Raw genomic sequence first — 10,365 nt, 5'->3', positions numbered from 1 at the left:
CCTGCGCTGCCCGGATCAATGAGTTCCGGGCAGCGCTATGGGCTGGATCGTGTGTCCCTGACGTCAGGACGTCGGCTGACGTCCATGACGTCATCCCGATCGTCGCCATGGCGACAGGAGAAGCCAAACAGGGGAACGCGTTGTATACGCGTTCCCCTGTTTGCTATTGTTGCCGGCGGCGATCGGACTAGAGGGCCACATGCGCCCTCTAGTGGTGTTTCATATAGCTACCACTCTGGTAGCTTTACATGAAACTTTAAAAAAAAATAAAAAAAAATTGGAATTCTGCAATTTTTGCAGAAAAAATTAACCGCCAAGGAGGTTAAGCTCTGCAATTCAGGCAGACAGATCTAGGAAAATATGTTGTGCCTGTGGGAAAGTTTTATTAGCTGTGAATGTGACACAAACGTTAGGCAGAGTAAGCAACTCCCACTAAACGTCTGTTGAGATGACTGGACAATTACATGCTGTGTGTCACGGAGAACTATTATATAACGATTTCAAAATCACCCAAATATACGTAACTGGTAAAGGACATGAGGCATTTGTAAAATTTTAACACATGTATAAACTCAGAAGAACTGTGTGGATGGCACTTTATGGTATTATTAAAATGCCAAACAGTTCAAATGCTTCAGTCATCAGAGAAAATAGTCTCATTTATAGAATTTTCATATCACATTGGCAATTAAAACTTCAGCCACCAGAGGGCAGTAAGTAGTAAGAGATTAATAAGGCATAAATGATCTGGGTAATGTAAGGCTTTTAACTCAAGACAGTGTCTAACAGCTGGGAACAGAACAAAAAGTAACACTGTGGTGTCAGATATGCCACATGGCTGTTTATCACTTCTTTTCATTACTGCAGGGATACAGACATCGCTTACATTTGCTCCAGGAAAACTTGTAAAAACACTTCTTCATAGTGTCTGAAGTATTTTAGTGAATTTAGCAGGGAAACTCATTTCGAGAACGTCAGAAAGTATTTCTGGTCGCTCAGGACAATATAGGGTAACCCCACATCTGGCTCTGCAGGTAATGCGGGGTGCTTCCATAATTATAAACACCTTCTCCAGCTGAGCTTCTGTATGCTTCATTCATATGCTTGTCTGAAAATAACACTTAGCGAGAGTTAGCACTGGCATTGGAGTATTGTACCATGTTAGCCATCAAATCAGGATGGTACCATTTATTTGCTGACTTGGAAGCAAAAGAGTAAGCTTTTGGCTGAAAAGCCTTCTTCAGACTTGATTCCTGTATGATGACAAGATGTTAGAACAGGCAGCCCTTATACACTAGACTTTTAATTGAGAAACATTCTTTTGCAAACATAAATAAATATCATTAGATGCCTTAATTACAACTTTAGAAGGGTCTCACAGGGAAGCCAGCTAATTAATGACGAATAGATAAGACCACTTGTTTGCTTAAAGAAGAACTGTCGCGAAAATCTTCAAATTTAAAACACATACAAATAAAAAGTACATTTCTTCCCAAGTAAAATGAGCCATAAATTACTTTTCTCCTATGTTGCTGTCACTTACAGTATGTATGTAGTAGAAATGTGACATTACCGACAGGTTTTGGGCTAGTCCATCTCTCCATAGGGGATCCACAGCATGGCCCTTATTTTTTATAAAGACGTTCCCTGAAAAGTATTTAAACAAAGATGCTGACCAGCCTCTCTGCTCACTTTTGTGGCAGTTGGACAGAGCAACTGCCATTCACTAAGTGCTTTTGAAAATAAAGAAAACCCTGAGACCCCCCCCCCCCCCCCCCATGAGAAGATAGTCCAAAATCTGTCGGTAATGTCAGATTTTTACTACTTACTGTAAGTGACAGCAACATAGGAGAAAAGTAATATATGGCTCACCTTATTCTGTAAGAAAGGTAGTTCTGATTTGTGTATGTTTACACGTACTTTAAATTTTAAGATTTTCGCGACAGAGGTCCTTTAAACATTACATATCACAGACTCTGGGTGATGAGGAGACATTGTTCTTAAGATAGCAAATAAATGGTATAATCCTTATGGGAAACCAGTTGAGTGAGCAAATGATCTGTGTTATGTGACAATGGTAGGGTTCACTTGTTGACAACTTTGTTCCAGCATTCTGTACTAGCTGCAGGTTACAAACGCTGGTTCGCACGACAGTCAGGGGCCCCAGTCTCTCTCACTGGCGGGGGCCCCTAAACCACCATGTGATACCTAGAGGGAAATGCAGGCGAGCCCTGGAACTCTCACTTCTAGGGACTTCACCCCCATCACCTCTAAACTGAATGCTAACTGCAACACACACAATTGCTCACTACCAGTTCAAGCAAATTCCTACCTTTATCTGGTCAGCAGGCGTCAGTCAGCCAATCAGTTGTACGGTCATACACCCTTTGCCTGCCATAAGCAGCATCTGTAATCTCTGCAGGCTGCTCCCCCTGCCCCTCGCATCCTCCTCTTACATCTGAACACACACAGCAGGGAGAGAGAGAGAACAGGGACGGGCTGGCTGAATATCTGAGCGTAACATATATACATATCACAGAATGAATGTGAACAGTAAGTTCTAAACTTTCCTCCGAAGCTCTGTAGCCACTCCCACCTGCTCGTCATGGCCCAACTCTATCTCGCCTGCGGCTGCCTACATGGTGGCTCCAGAGGTGGGAGGGGGGGGCGGGCCACAGCAATCAAGTAGGGGTGGTTACAGAGCTCCGGAAGACTTCGGGAAGCATGGCCATGGCCGGTGAGTTATTAACCCTATCACCCTCCAACCCTTGCAGCAATAATACAGAGTCTTACATGGCAGGCTCTATATTTTACACTGGAAGCAGTCTTTAAAGGAACATAAGAGAAGATATAGATACATAATAATAATAATTAATAATCAATGTTCCACCTCTCTTCACAATTTGTGATGTGAGCTTGTCGATTGTATAGCATCTGTATTTCTATGTGCAACTGTAAGTAATATGTATGGTCTATTGTACAGCTTCGCTAAATGTGTTGATGTTATATAAATTAACCCATAAGCAGCTTCTATAGAGTTATCTTGTTTGAGATAAGTGCAATGCTTTTGACCTCAGTCGGCAGAACTCATCCTGTAAATTCTTGGAATGCTTTGCTCTCTCTCTACTAGCAGAAAATCTAGTCCTCTGTTATTGTCTCACGCTGCCCCCTAGTGAAAAGTGGCCAAAAAAGCACATTACAGCAATACTAATTAGAAGCAGGGAAATGTTACAAATAAAAAAAAATATGCTCAAATAAATTGGCCTGGAGCATTTTCAAGCCTCTAAATAAATTAACTGCTAAAGGGTTAATAACAAAAGTAATAATAATAATTGTAAAGTAGGTGTCTACTGCTCATCATTAGAAGGCTCCCTACCTCTTATGCCTTGTGTAGTAGAGGAAGCATGTACAGAGAACGTGCAGAAAGATGTCATAACATTTTAGGCCATCTGTTGTAACATTAGATTGTTGCTTGATAAATGTTTTCTTGCTCACAGGAGCGCTTCATGCAGCTACCAAACTGCTGTGTTGCTGACAGGTGAAAACACAATGTGACGAATGGCTCAAATTTGCCGGCCCAAAATTACATTTACTCTAATCCGGAATGTCAAGGTCACTGCTGCCCTGACGTACAAGTCTAGCATTGCTGCAAGGTCTTGATACTTGGAAACCATTGAACTAATCATTCAGATGAGGCTGACTGCGAGCCGCAATGGAAGACATGTTTGATCCTAATACCAGATAAACACGAATATGAGCCAACTTTTTGGGACCAGCAAAGTGGCCCAAAAGCAGGAGACTCTGCTTATATACGAGTCAGGTTTGCAGGACCCCATATACAATGCGGTCATTGGAAGCATGCTTGTATCTTAAAGGGATACTGTAGGGGGGTCAGGGGAAAATAAGTTGAACTTACCCAGGGCTTCTAACGGTCCCCCGCAGACATCCTGTGTTGGCGCAGCCACTCACCGATGCTCCGGCCCCGCCTCCGGTTCACTTCTGGAATTTCAGACTTTAAAGTCTGAAAACCAATGCGCCTGTGTTGCCGTGTCCTCGATCCCGCTGATGTCATCAAGAGCGCAGGCCCAGTATGGTCTGTGTCTGCGCAGTACACTCCTGGTGACATCAGCGGGAGCGAGGACACGGGCCTGCAGGCGCAGTGGTTTTCTGACTTTAAAGTCAGAAATTCCAGAAGTGAACTGGAGGCGGGGCCGGAGCATCGGTGAGTGGCTGCGCCAACCCAGGATGTCTGCGGGGGACCATTAGAAGCCCCGGGTAAGTTCAGCTAATTTTCCCCCGACCCCCCTACAGTATCCCTTTAAGTTGCCTCTCAGATCTCTCTACTGTAGTTCCTGGCAGATATCTTCCCATCCTTGTAGTTCTGTACTCGCGCTAGAGATCCAGGGCTTCACTGTGTTCCCGTTCCAGTCAGCCATCTTCCTGTCTCCCTTGCAGCTCTTTACTCAGCGCTAGAGGTCTGGGCTTCACTGTCATGTGACCGCTGTAAAGCCTGGACCACTAGCGGTGAGTGCAAAGCTGAAAGCAAGACGGCTAGATGGCTTCCTAGAATGAGAAGACAGTGAAGTGCTGCACCCCTAGTAGTGAGTACAGAACTGCATGGAAAATTTGAATATGTCTGCCCAGAATGAGAAGGCAGTAAAGCCCTGGAGCTCTAGAAGTGAGTACAGAGCTGCATGGAAGACGGCAAGATGGCTGCCCAGAACGAGAAGACAGTGAAGTGCTGCACCCCTAGTAGTGAGTACAGAACTGCATGGAACATGGGAATATGTCTGCCCGGAATGTGAAGACAGTAAAGCCTTGGAGCTCTAGAAGTGAGTACAGAGCTGCATGGAAGAAGGCAAGATGGCTGCCCAGAATGAGAAGACAGTGAAGTGGTGGACCCCTATTAGTGAGTAGAGAACTGCATGGAAGACAGGAACATGGCTGCTCAGAATGAGAAGGACATAAAGCCTAGATCTCTAGTGACGAATACAGAGCTTCAAGGACAGTAAGACGGTTTCCAGGAAAGAGGCGGTGGGAAGACTAGGGGAAGACACTGTCGGATTGGCTTATAATCGGGTCAAACATTATGAGTTTTTTTTAAGGACAAAAGTTGGGGGGGGGGTGGTTAGTGGTGTAACTACAAATCATGGTTTCCCCCCTAGCAAAACTTTAATGGGGCCCCCGCTGTTCACACTCATTCCCTTGCCTTCCCTTAGTGACCCCCTCAACCTGGGGGCCCATCTTGCAAGAATTATAAAGCATGTGTGTACTTTGTTATCTTCACATCCATAACAATTGTAACCACAAAAACACCTCATCTGAGGAAGGACTCATTTATTAGAAAAAGGAAAGGTTAGCAATAGCTGCCCCTTAACAGCTCTGGGTCCCCCAGTAGTTGTAGGGACTGCTCCCCTCTAGTTATGCCTGGGGTGGGGGGAGGGTTCAGCCTATACTATGGACGGCTTATATTTAAGTATATTGATTTTATTGGTTTGGATAAAAGAATTACCACTTTGTAGCACTGTGCAGATCTTATCAGCCAGGATGTAACGGGTGCCAGGAATGGGTTCTACCACCAAGCTCATGTTGGTGTGAAATAAAATCAGCCCAACACCATTCATCTTGGCAAACAGATCCAGTGCAGATGCTACTAATAATTCCTGGCATCGACTTGGAAGTAGGACTCCCTTAAAGCCCCATTCCAGGCACACATGCTTTTCCTAGATCTGTGTATGCCATCAATTGCAGAGCTTGTTTTTTTCTGTCTATAAGCTCCTAAGCTCCTTGATTAACTAATGTCGATCAAATCACTTACACTAATAAAATAGGGAAGACCGAGAGGCCGATATGGTGTAGTATGTTGAAGAGAATTGGTACAGTGATTAGTGAGAAAGAGATATACTCACAAACATGGGTTACCGCACAGGCAACCACTATATAAGCAGGTGAGGAGATTAGACCTGTCCTCACTCAGGGTTAAGAAGTCGCTCTCTGTAGGCAGGAAACAAAAGGATAGTACTCCCCTCCACCAGGGGTGGACACAGAATTTTTGTATGTAGAACAGAGGTGCCAGCCGGATAAAATTAGATAAACATTTTTAAAAATTGCTTGGAGGAAGTGGTGGGCTTGCCTCCAGAAAGCAGACATGAAATACTGTCTTAATAATCATAAACAGATTTATTTATACGATACGCCAAGAATGTAACCCATTTCGCAGGCCAAGCCCGCTTCATCAGGCAAAAAAATGGGGACAACAGAATTTCAGCAGTAGTGGGTTTAGCGCCTAACTGAGTAGTGGCTAAACCCACTACTGCTGAAATTCTGTTGTCCCCATTTTTTTGCCTAATGAAGTGGCCTTGGCCTGCGAAACACGTTGCATTCTTGAGGTATCGTGTAAATAAATCTGTTTATGATTATTAAGACAGTATTTAGTGTCTGCTTTCTGGAGGCAAGCCCACCACTTCCTCCAAGCAATTTTTTAAAAAAATCATCTAATTTTATCCTGCTGGCGCCTCTGTTCTACACACAAAAAATCACTTACACTGATTGGAACACAGGATGAGCTACACACTACCTCTGATGTTCTGCCTACAGCAGTGCCAGGAAACAGGGAGAGGGTGATTGTGGGGGAACGCTCTGCAGTATGGTGACACTAGTGGAAGCCTACCATTGAGGTTGGACTGGTAATAGGAACCACGCTGGTGGTGAGATTGACTGGAAAATGGGGAGCAATGGTAGGAAAGCAAAATCTGTCTTGGTTTATAGTCAAGTCAATCATTTTTACTTGTTTGCCCAAGCAACAATGGGGGGCTCAATTTAAACTCAATTTCTATTCAAATTTTTTTTCTTACATAGGGTATACAATGTGTTACAAACAATAAACTATAGAGCTTCTTTTAAAAAAAAAATCTACAGTATATAAAATGTATAGGTAGTATTCCCAGGACTTTTATGAAAAATGCCTGACCCAGCTAAAGAGAAATTTCTCAATCAGCAAAAAGCACCATAAACACCTTGATCACCCTCTCCAAGACTAGAGATGGCCCGAACGGTTCGCCGGCGAACTTACGGTGGTTCGCGATCGCGGAGAACCGAAAACTTTTCCGGTTCGCCCCCATAATGCACCATTAGGGTCAACTTTGACCTCTACATCACAGTCAGCAGGCACATTGTAGCCAATAAGGCTACACTCCCTCCTGGAGCCAATCCCCCCCCCCCCCCCCTTATAAAAGGCAGGCACCACCGGCCATTATACTCACTCGTGCCTGCAGTAAATAGAGAAGGGACAGCTGCTGCAGACTCCCATAGGGAAAGATTAGTTAGGCTTTTGTAGTCTTGTTAGCTTGCTCCTTGCTGATTCTTATTGCTAAAATAGCACCCCACAACAGCTCTTTTGAGAGCTAATCTTGTTCTTGTGATCTATTTTTTTTGTGTCCCACTGACACTTGTGTTGCATAGACACCCTTGATAATTCATACTGTGTGTGTGCCACTGCCAGGCCCAGCATATTCAGTGACTACCTGTGTGTGTGACAGGTGCACATTGTAATGCCCATTACTGGATATACCTACCTACCTGTTGTTCACAGTGCACCCACCTACCTACGTGAGTTGAGTACACGTAGTGTCACTGTGCCTGTCCGCTACCTGTCTGTGTGTGACAGGTGCACATTGTAATACCCAGTACTGCATAAACCTACCTACCTGTTGTTCACAGTGCACCCACATACCTACGTGAGTTGAGTGCACGCAGTGTCACTGTGCCTGTCCGCTACCTGTCTGTGTGTGACAGGTGCACATTGTAATACCCATCACTGCATATACCTACCTACCTGTTGTTCACAGTGCACCCACCTACCTACGTGAGTTGAGCGCACGCAGTGTCACTGTGCCTGTCCGCTACCTGTCTGTTTGTGACAGGTGCACATTGTAATATCCATCACTGCATATACCTACCTGTTGTGTTCAGTGCACCGACCTACCTACGTGAGTGCACGCAGTGTGATATACCACTCTGTGCATACCTGTTAACTGCACCTGTGTGACTGCACTTTGTATTAGTCAAGTCAGTGCATACCTTTCACTTGAATGGATGGCAGACCTGCCCACCATAACAGATTCTCGTTAAAGGATTTAAAGTTGATTCATCTCACATATACAGCAGGGCCTCGAAAGTCCTCCTGTATTGTTATTTTTGGTCACTACCTCAGGACGTGCATGCCATGCCTGCTGCCTTCTTTGGATGTGTGTGGTAGCCGTTCCTGCTCCTTTGCCCACAGCATGCCTGCTGCCTTCCTTGGATGTGTGGTATATAGGAGAGAACAGAGGCGCCAAAAGGATAAAAAGGTTTTAAAGGAGCTTGAAAGCCAAAAATATGGTAATTGGAGGAGGCAGTGGTGGACTTACCTCCTCCAAGCAGACTGTTCATTCAGTCTATTTATTAACGAACTCCAGATAAAACAAAGCAACGCGTTTCACGGGTCAGCGCCCACTTTCTCAGGCAATAGAAAAATGAGTTACAGCATCTAGCAAAACAAACAACACTCAGTGCCTCTGTCTCTGTCAGAGGCACTGAGTGTTGTTTGTTTTGCTAGATGCTGATTTGCCTATTTAGCAGTGATGCATTGTGGGAGACATGATATGCTCACTCCAACCTGAATTCCTTCTGTTTTAAGAAGGCAAACTTTTGTTTTGCACATCATTTTAAAGTGAGCATAAAGAAACCCGGAGACCTCGCTACTGAATGTTTTTTTACTTAACCGGGGCTTCCTCCAGCCCCATAAGCAGGGATGCATCCCTCGCAGCCCCGGTAACTCAGTCGGCTCCAGTCTGGGTCAGCCAGGGTGTTCTGCACATGCACAGACCTCCTGCGCATGCACAAAAGACCTCGGCTGACATCACTGAGCCAGATACCGCATCCATGCTTATGGGGCTGGAGGAAGCCCCAGGTAAGTAAAAAAAACGTTGTAGTGTGCCGTCTCTTGTACACTTTAAATACAGTATATATATATATATATATATATATATATATATATATATATAATGTTATATTTGGCGTTCTAAACAGCTGTAGGTTTTTAAACTTTAGACAAGAGCACTGCTGTGCTGTAATATCCAGCAGGCCACTGAAGAGTGTCTCGTGGGTTTGGTAACACTTGATGTTCATTTTAGTAAATACAGAGACAGGTTATTAAGTTCCTTCTGAAAGCCATTTCACAAACGACTGTTCCTGATGTATCTGCCTCTCATATGAATTTAATCACCAGTCATTTGGGTCACATTGTGCTCAAACTGTATGCGACACGCACCATTAGCTCAAATTTCGCAGAGGTGATTTATATTCGGGGGTATTCATTACTTAATCATCAGCATGTATGGAAATAGATAAATGTTTTCTTCTGGGACGCATTTAACCGGTGCAGAACGGTGTGTGTGAGATAGGAGTGCACTGAGCGTAAAGGAGGTCTCCTCTGTGCACTGCCTGCAGATAAAATGGCCACATAATGTAAACCATAATGTAATGTAGGGGGAACAAGAGTTGAACTTACCTGGGGCTTCCAATGGTCCCCCACAGACGTGCTATGCCCGCGCAGCCAGTCACCGATGCTCTAGTCCTCACAGGTTCACTTCCGGAATTTGTGACTTTAATGTCTGAAAACCACTGCGCCTGCATGGCCGTGTCCTCGCTCCCACTGATGTCACCGGGAGCGTACTATGCAGGCGCAGACCATACTGCGCCTGTGCAGTACACTCCCGGTGACGTCAGCGGGAGTGAGGACGTGGCCGTGCAGGCGCAGTGGGTTTGCGACTTTAAAGTGAACCAGCGGTGTGGACCAGAGCACCACTGGCAGCGTGGGCACAGGACGTCTATGGGGGACCATTACAAGCCCCAGGTAAGTTAGGCTTATACTCGAGTATATTCAACCACAATCAAAGTTGTAGCCATGTTCTGTCAATGAAATGGTGATAACTTTCAAACACCCTATTTTAATTCCAGGTTGTGAGGCAACAAAACATGAAAAATGCCAAGAGGATGAATACGTTTGCAAGGCACTGTAATTGGAGGGGGATTAAGCTACCTATACTGGAGGGAAGGGGGGGGGGGGAGCTGGCTGCCTGCATTAGGGGTTTAATCTGGCTACCTATACTATGGGGGAAGTTGGTTATCTATTATGGGGAGAGCATCTGGCTGCATATACTGGGGCATGTGGCTTCCTTTATTGGAGGTGGGACATGTAATGATCCGCTCAGCTGACTGCACAGGCAGACAGCTGTTTGACCATTTCTTATGTCAGAGAGATGCAGGTCTCTGGAAAAGAGACCTGGCTTCATCTTGCAACTTTCAGAGTTGCTTTGCTGAGGG

At 44.9% G+C, this 10,365-nt stretch overlaps 1 long non-coding RNA gene across 1 annotated transcript; it reads right to left on the bottom strand.

Moving 5' to 3' along the window:
* Positions 1-821: 821 nt before the first annotated feature.
* Positions 822-2,524, bottom strand: LOC137545017 (uncharacterized). The gene is made up of 2 exons (XR_011025968.1): positions 2,333-2,524; positions 822-1,253 (listed from the first exon to the last, which is right to left on the bottom strand). It is a non-coding gene; the product is annotated as an uncharacterized lncRNA (long non-coding RNA).
* Positions 2,525-10,365: the final 7,841 nt, after the last annotated feature.

The sequence above is a fragment of the Hyperolius riggenbachi genome, chromosome 2, assembly GCF_040937935.1.
Source record: "Hyperolius riggenbachi isolate aHypRig1 chromosome 2, aHypRig1.pri, whole genome shotgun sequence".
Taxonomy (NCBI): Eukaryota; Metazoa; Chordata; class Amphibia; order Anura; family Hyperoliidae; genus Hyperolius; species Hyperolius riggenbachi.
Note: the sequence above shows the minus strand (reverse complement) of the source record. Positions and strands in the feature narration are given on the sequence as shown.